The following is an 8759-nucleotide window of genomic DNA, read 5'->3' as shown; positions in this document are numbered from 1 at the left end:
GTCACATGCATCGAGTGGCGGCACGTCGGCTAGGCCGGCCGGCCCATCCCCAGTCTATTCAGTCCAGCACATCTCCGTCGTCCGCAGCCCGCCGCAGCAGCCGGGGACAGTTAGGAACCCAAGGGCCGGGCCTATAGGCCGGCCCGCAAGCCAAGCCAGCTGCCAGCGAGATTGCGAGGAGCTGCCACGACGACAGCCCCACACCACTGGCCACTCTACCAGTGCCGGATACGGCGGGTCCAACTCACCAGCGCCACGCCTCGGCATCGCCATCCATCCCCAAACGCGCACACGCGAGCTCTCACGCGCAATAAAATCCTGGATCCAGATAGGGACGGCCGTCAGGCCCAGGGAGGATCCCTGCCCCACCATCACCGCCTTCGCCTCCTCGTCGTGGTTGTTGGCTGGCGTTTGTTTTCTTCACGCCCGCAGGTTTCCTGTTTCTTCTCCGCGGCCGCGCGCGTCCGACGCGGGGCAGCGGGCACTCTCGCCTACCAACCCATCCCACACACACCCGCCTCGGGAAACCCAAGCACCGCCCTCGCCGCACTCGCGCTCCCCACTCACTCACTCACTCGTCGTAACGGCTCGGCAAAAACCCCAGGACGACGCGGTAGACGAGAGCCGAGGAAAAAAAAAAATTCCCCCGCACTCCGCTTCCGTTTCGTTTCTCCCCAATTCCGCTTGGCCGCCGCGAGGTAGCGGCGCTCACCGGATGGCCGCCGGAGGGAGGGGCAAGCTGGCTGCGGCGGCGGCGGATGCGGCGCCCGCGGCGGTGCCCGCGGGGTCCGTGGCGGTGGCCGGGGCCGCGGCGGACGAGGTGGTGCGGCGCGTAAGGCCCATGGAGGCCTCCGAGCGCCGCCGCGCGGAGGTCGTCGACTACGCGCGGAGGCTCGTCGGCTCCGCGCTCGGATGCGAGGTGCGTTTTGTGAATTGTGCGTGCGCTCATCGCAGCGCCGGGCCGCTCCCGTCCGCGCGCGCGGCGCGGCGGGGCGACTTCGCGTTCTCACTTTGCGAGTTTCGGTTGTGCTTTCTTCGGCTAAGGGGTGGATGTATCGTACTCCTCTGCTGCCCCCCTCTGACATGTATGGGGATTCTCGTCCCTCTGTTTGCCTTTACTCCATCCAGAAAAAAACGCAATTCTAGCTCCGTCTGTTTACTTTGTCCAGAAAAAAACGTAATTCTATTTTGAACCTGGAGACGACGTGTGTTAGTATTGCGTTTTTTCGACGGAGGGAGTACCTCCAATCGGGAGCAGTTTTGTTTTCTTCACTTTGGTTTTGGTTTGTTTAGTCTTGTTCCATCGCTTTCCAAGGGATTTGACGCTTGATTATTCGTTTAGTTTGTACGGATCTGGATTAACTCGTAAACTATTTGCTCGCGGCGCGTCGTAATTGTTCTGTTTCGCTTTTTTATATAAAAAAACTCGTGCTAGCCTTTAGGTTGCCAAATTGGGGATCGCTTCTGTTGTGTATCTGGACTATCTGTTCTCGCATGGATCAAATTTTGATGATAATTATTCTCCGTTGGATTATGTTCTGCTGTGCCAAATTGTTTATTTTCACATGGACCAATGAACATAGGAATTGCTGGGGAGCTTTTTCTGCGAGTCTGACTGTGACCTGTGCCCGGCCTTTGGATTTTTTTTTCCTTCTTAACTTCTTGTATAGCTTACGGACACGGACACGTTCTGTCTTTCGTTCTTTTCTTGAGCGAACTCTCGGGAGGTGTTTCTGTGCTGTTGATTAGAAAGTTTCGTGAAGCATTCAAAATCTCCTTTTCTGTGGGTGCAGTTGTCAGCAGAGTAGTTCTTTTTACTGGAGAAAGTAGAGACAGACTTTTCTTGCTTAGGAAAAAAAAGGATAAAAACGTTTTTTGTTGTTATAATGGTTGTGTTTCTGCCCGTGATTGCCTGCTTTACTAGCTGGCAGCAGTGTCCGCTTCGAGCTGTGCATATCTATCCGAATAGCTTGGCAACCGAGGTATGCTGTAGTGGAATCTTCCTGGCATGTTGACTGCATTTTACAGAGGATTTGACACAGTTCGCTCAAATTTAGCTTACGCTGATTTATTGTGCAGGAAAATAGTGTTAGTTCGCTGAAAAGTGCCGTAGAAGTAGTGCTGAGATGTCCCTAGAGTGCATCGTTAAATAGTTCAAGCGAATAGGTTGGAACAATTTAATTACTTTGATTTGTTGCGAGAAGAAAACACGGGTTATTCCTGCCTGCCAACGTCCCGCTTTTAATTCTGCTGAGACGTCCCTTGTTGGAACAGTTTAATTGTTAATTCACTGATGGAAGTTCAGCGGGTCCGCCGTTTGATGAGTCGTACTATGAGGTTTGCACACGGGCTTATATATATATTATATATATTATATATATATATATACACGTGGAAGTTCCTCCCTCCGCAGTCCGCACCCACCTAGTAGTATAGTAGATCTTGAAAACTGGTCCCTTATTTGTTGCTATTCAGCCGATCAATGTGTACGAGATGTCTCTTTATTAGCTGGATTTCCTTAAGAGCATGTGGCTGCTATAGCATACATCCATTAGTCCTAGAGTTGGAGCTATGTTATGGTGTTTCTTCTAGCATTTGTCAATAATTGCGGGCTTGTTCCTTGCAAAGTTTTTGCATGATGGAGATGATTGCCTTTGCTTAATTACCATCACGTGACTTGTTATGGCCTTATGGGAGACATATGTACGTTGGTGCATTTTTTTCCGGCTACAACAAACGTGTGCCACCTAGAGGCTAGAGTCAAATAAAGAACATTTCAAGATGCCTTGTGGAATTCTACTATTTCTTTAATCATGGCTGTTAACTGAAGTATCGTCAGTATATTAATATTTCGTCTTTCTTCATGAGAATGACTTGTTGAAAACCTGCACAATATCACTTCCAGACTATCCTCTTGGGGATGCAAGTTATATCTTACACTTTCTTTTCTCAAAAAGCATCCAGCAAAAAGTTAGCCAGGCATTTATTAATGTAGAAGTTTACCTTAGACTTTATCTATTGTAATGCACGTTGATGATTTTGACTTTTGACAGACTATTTTGCTATCAGTATAATGCCTTTCTATCTCATGTAGAACCGTGTGTTGAACCTTTTGGCATATAGGTTTTATATGTAATAACTATCACTTGTTTGCTATATATTGCTCAGGTTTTTGCATTTGGATCAGTTCCACTGAAGACTTACCTTCCTGATGGGGATATTGATCTAACTGTCCTTGGAAATACATCTTATGATAGTACTTTGGTTAATGATGTTTCCTGCATTCTTGAGTCTGAGGAGCAGAATAGTGATGCTGAATTCGTAGTGAAGGACTTGGAACGAATTGATGCTGAGGTTCATTCTCCTGTATACACTTCCTGTACCTTCCTAGTGATTCATTTTGGATGGTTGTTTAGGCAATCTATGATATTGTAATCTGATCTCTTACTTGGCATTTCTATTCTGCTCACGTGATAGTTAAACTGAAAGCTATGTGTCTCTCATCTTTCTCTTTGACATGTTATTTTATTGTTTTACATACCCATCTAATTATCGGAAATTCATGTCCATCCAGGTCAGGCTCATTAAATGCACTATTGGAAATATTATAGTTGATATCTCATTCAATCAAACTGGCGGGATCTGCGCACTCTGCTTCCTTGAGCTGGTGATTAACGCATTTTATTTTGTGGAAATCATATTTCAATTTTACACTCTTCTTCACTTCAATGTTAGCAAGTCATCCGACTAATCGCGATTAGTTGGGCTGATTGGTGCCATGGCGATCAGCTATGCACTATGGTTAGTCATGACTAATCACAATTAGTCATGATTAATCATGATTAGTGGCGATTAATCATGATTAGTCGGGCTGATTGGTGCCATGGCGACTAGGATCAATTTGACGATTTGATAACATTGCTTCACTTCAAAGGCTTTCTGGTTAAATAAGCACTTAGCTCGTTGAATGTGTGGGTTGTTCAACATAGGTTTCTTGTGTTGTCTAGGTGTACTTTCATTTTATTACCATACTGTCATAGCAAATAAATGATGATTCCTTCGTCAGGTTGATCGTAAAGTTGGAAAAAACCATCTATTTAAGAGGAGCATCATATTGATCAAGGCATGGTGCTATTATGAAAGTCGCCTACTAGGAGCTCATCATGGACTTATATCAACCTATGCACTGGAAGTACTTATCCTTTACATATTCAATCTATTCCACAAATCTCTCCACAGCCCTCTGGAGGTATGTATGTATTAAAAGGTGTACTTATTTCAGACATATTTACTCATTACATAATAGAAAAGCTCATGTATTTGTTGTTTCCCTGTGTTTTTATTAATAGGTTCTTTATAGGTTTCTGGAATATTTTAGCAAGTTTGACTGGGACAACTATTGCATAAGTTTAAATGGCCCTGTTGCTTTGTCGTCTTTGCCAAACTTAATTGGTGGGCTACCTTTCAATATTTTCATTGGCAGAGTAATGTATTGAGGCCTATTCTCTAAGTTATCTCTAAAATTTATCCTGCTTGCAGTTGAAGCTACAGTTACACATACCAGTGACTTATTGTTTGACAAAGAATTCCTCAAGAGCTCCATGGATAAAGCAACTGTACCTCCAAAAAATTCTGATTCATGCTATACGAGGTTTCGTCCTAAACATCTAAACATAGTTGATCCACTGAAGGAGGACAACAATCTTGGCAGAAGTGTCAACAGAGGTTTGAATTTGAACTAATCAAGATATATACATATAACTCTTTCCTAAGTTTTCCTATACAACATTTTCCATCCAAATACATATAGAAACACGTAAGCTTGCTCAGGTATCGCAACTAGTTAAGCTGTGCTGCTGCTTGTATGCATAATTGCATAAACCCATGTGTGTAGCTAGCTAGCATTATGTTTGCCTGGCCTCATCTGCTTAATTTAGAATGGTGATTTTTGTGCAGCTAGCTTTAATCGTATTCGAACAGCTTTCTTATATGGTGCTCGAAAGCTTGGCCATATTCTCATGTCACCATCAGAAGTTATTCCTGATGAAATTTATGGGTTTTTCAAAAACACTTTAGAAAGGAATGGAATAGGGGTAAGACCAGATATTGGCAGCAATTTTGCTTTTCATCCTTCCTTTGGTACTGCCGAGGCTATTTTGGAAGATTTATCAAGTATGAAGATTTCTGATGGTGAAGATGAGAACATAATAACTTCTTGTCATCTTTCAAAGAGCTTGGGTGATAAGAACTTATACGTTGGAACGAATGGACCTACACATTTGAGTAGGTGTTCTCCAGGAGTCCATAACTCTGTATTAAGTACTGATTTAAGTACAAGATCATCTCATTTTGTTCATAATGCACCAAAACTACATTCATCGTTTTGCCAAGATGACAGTCATGCTGACAGTGAAAAATGTTACTTGGACCATGGAATGGAGCAGGTATCTCACAGCACTGCTAAAGCCTTTTGCATAGACGATAAGACATCAATACAGTCACAAGTTTCTGTGAGCAACCCAGAACTATTGAGCACCTCTGCTGCTGCCAATGCTTCAGAACTTGCCACCAAACAGAAAAATTGGAGTGCTACCTATGTGGGAAAACAACATTTTCCTCCCTCGCCATCAAGCTTACCAGATCTTTCAGGGGATCTGGATTCACAATTTAGATGCCTGCGTCAAGTTCAGTACCACCTCGAATACTTGTTTGATGGGTTTTTGCAGTCTGTTCAGGAAGCATCCTCTGCTGATAAGTTTCACAAGGATCCTTTTCACAGTCTTGCTTGCAGTATCTTCTTGGGCAGAGATGCAGCATCGCCAAGGTTACAGTTGCTTTCACCTGCTCAAAGCAATGGAAGGGATTCGTCTCCTGTTTCTTGTTCTCAGAGTACAGAATGTGTCTCCCAGCATTCACAGAATGAAAGCCCATGGGATATGGCTAATCAGCAGATTATCTCATTGCCCTCTGGAACCGATGTTCCACCCAATGGAGTCTTGCCATCTTCTTCTTGTGCCGATTCAGAGGTTTCTTCTGTTTCATGGTTTCATGGCTCTGAGGATAGTGCTATGATGCATGGAAATGGAATACACACGTACTTTACAAAGGTATTGAAATGTTCTTTTTTCCCAATATCTTATCTCTTGTCCGTGTCTCTAGTTACCAGCATCTTGGTACTCTTCTCCTTTTTTTCACAAACTGAGTGATGATTTTTTGGTTAGTGAACTTGTTAGTTTCAAGAAAAAAAAAGTGTTTAGTCCAGTTTGGTCATTTTCATTCTTACCACAACATTTTGTTAATTGACCTGCTGCCTATCCTAACTTCAGTTGAACCAGTTAGTTCGTGACATTAATTGGTACATTTCAATGAAAATGTGCCTGTTAATATATTAAGATCACAACTTACAGCTTTGTTTCTTTTTGCTGGTATGCCAGAGCTGTTATACTCACAGGGAGCGATTGACATCTTCAAGAGAGAATGGGAAAATACTGCCAAATCAATCAGTGACATATAAAAGCAACCAGAAGTCAGCTCCCGGAGCAAGATTTGTGTCTCGCAAGGAGCAAGCTGCCCTAGACAGTAGAACCAAAGAAACAATAATAGGTCAAGCTTTGAAGATACATGGATACATTCAATCAGACAGGAAAATAGTTGAAAAGCTCAGTTGTCATACTCAAAAGGAATTTGTCCGAAAATGACAATGAAGCAAGACAATTACCAAAGTACAACCAGGATGTCTGCTTGAACAAGAACTTCTTGCAAAACCGATATCATGATACTGACATGGAGTCTACACGAGCTCCCAGAGCAACAAATCAGATGCTTAAATATCAACCATTTAACATTCAAAATACTACAGAGAGTGATAGAGCTAGCCTAAGCAAGAACTTGCCCAGAAAGCACAGCTCTGGCACTTGGAAAGAGTATGAGATACTTGACCGGCCAACAAAGCAGAGACCAATCTGTGAGCCATTGAAGCTAGAAAACAGACGACATGTCTGGGATTGCACAAAGAAGACATCAGCTAGAAAACAAAATTGTAATAATCGTAAGGATTGCCTATCTTTCGTAAGAGGTGCAGTGCCATGCAGCCACGCAGCAAGCACTCCAAATGGTTTAGAAAAGGAGGTTAAATCAAACAAACTCGTTGACAATGAAAGTCTCCTGAGGCCAATCCTGCCAGAGTTATTGCTTTCTTGTCATGACATCAATAGCCAAGAGACGCCTCCATCATCTAATGCTCAATCATACTTCCCTGCTGTAAATGGTCGACCATTGGATACTATAGAGTTTGGATCTTTGGGACCTTTTGCACTGCCTTTATCCTCATTGAAGTCAAACGGAGCTACTAACACACAAACTACAAGTAAGGTGTTTACAGATACCTCTCCATTTGTGTTACAGAGGTCCAGGGCCGCCGCATCTGAAAACAGGTAATTTCCAAGTGCTTGTCCATAGCATTGAATTATATGTAGTGTACAGACTGCATTCTTGCAAGTATATCTTAGTTGTAAAATTAAATGTGAGATAAGTATGATTGGTGAAGTATATGTGGGGATTGGGAACATAGGGACTGTCACGGAAGACCAATAGGTCTGTCTAGCATCCAAATTTGCTGTTAGGGATCCTGAATTCCTTGCAATTTACGCTACAATGGCTACAATTCTGTCCTTATATGAAGCATCCCGACAGTACTTTTCTATTGTTTCAGGCCCCCGGGACTTTGCAAAGTGGGAGACGAGGATGAATTCCCACCTCTTAGAGCTGGGATCCGGTGAGAACTTATATATAGGTCATACAGACGGATACAACTGATCATAGAGTTAGCAAAAGGAGCTGACCAGTTGAGCTTTGTGCAGAATTTTCTTGGGCGCATAGATATGAGGATTGCAGTATCATAGTAGCCGATAGCCCTATACCGTGTAAAATCTCGTCGGTACCTTATCAATCTCTCTCTTTTATTTTCCGTAGTTGTGTCTATAGTTACACCAAACAAGGTGTATATAGCTAATGTTCACTAGTATAAGTGTATAACTTAGCAAAGAGAAAGATCAGGTAACAAAATACTTACGTTTACCGTATGCCAATTGGCTATTGCCCTAAGTCTTCTTGCCTTTGCTTCACTGCATCGTCATCAGCTGTCATGAAATTCTGACTGCGAAATGCCTGTTCAGCTCGTACGTCTTACCCTGCAGGCTCCTTTTCAGTTTCACCTGACATCAAGAACATCACCGTTCTGTCCAAAATAATTATGATAAAAAAGCTCCTTCCGACAAAGGGCTTCAACACTGCTTTTCGGACTGTAAAAGCGTGCTCATCCTCTGCTGGGGCCTGGGGTCGAAAGGCAGAGCTGCATCCTGCAGTGCACTGTTTCACCAATCTGGCAATCAAGCTCTGATCGTTCGGACGTTCCTACAGGCAGCAGCTGCCGAAAGGCAGACGGCAGAGCTGCAGTTTCACCAATACAGCAACTCTGACCGAGTGGCTGTCGATCAGACGGTGAAACCATTGTACCCTGCCCCTGCGTTGCCATGTTTCAACGCTGCTATGAGCCCATGCCAAAATTTCAATTCTTCCCAGCCTCCTGCATCACTGATCCCTCTGTTTTGGGTTGCTACCGCTTAACTACTTTAGCTTTTAGCTCACCTAAAGAAAGCGGCTGCTTCGCACTTGGATATGAAACTTCATGACCTGAGGTTAACTCTATATACTTCCTAAAAAACTACGCCCCAACCTTCCACAGCATCCTCATTCCTCTA

General features: G+C 43.7%; 1 pseudogene; it reads left to right on the top strand.

Moving 5' to 3' along the window:
* The first annotated feature begins 428 nt into the window (after positions 1–428).
* On the top strand, positions 429–8064 carry LOC136545080 (uncharacterized; annotated as a pseudogene).
* The last annotated feature ends 695 nt before the right edge of the window (positions 8065–8759 follow it).

Source organism: Miscanthus floridulus, chromosome 1 (assembly GCF_019320115.1).
Source record: "Miscanthus floridulus cultivar M001 chromosome 1, ASM1932011v1, whole genome shotgun sequence".
Lineage (NCBI taxonomy): Eukaryota > Viridiplantae > Streptophyta > Magnoliopsida > Poales > Poaceae > Miscanthus > Miscanthus floridulus.
This window is presented reverse-complemented; position numbering and strand designations above follow the sequence as displayed.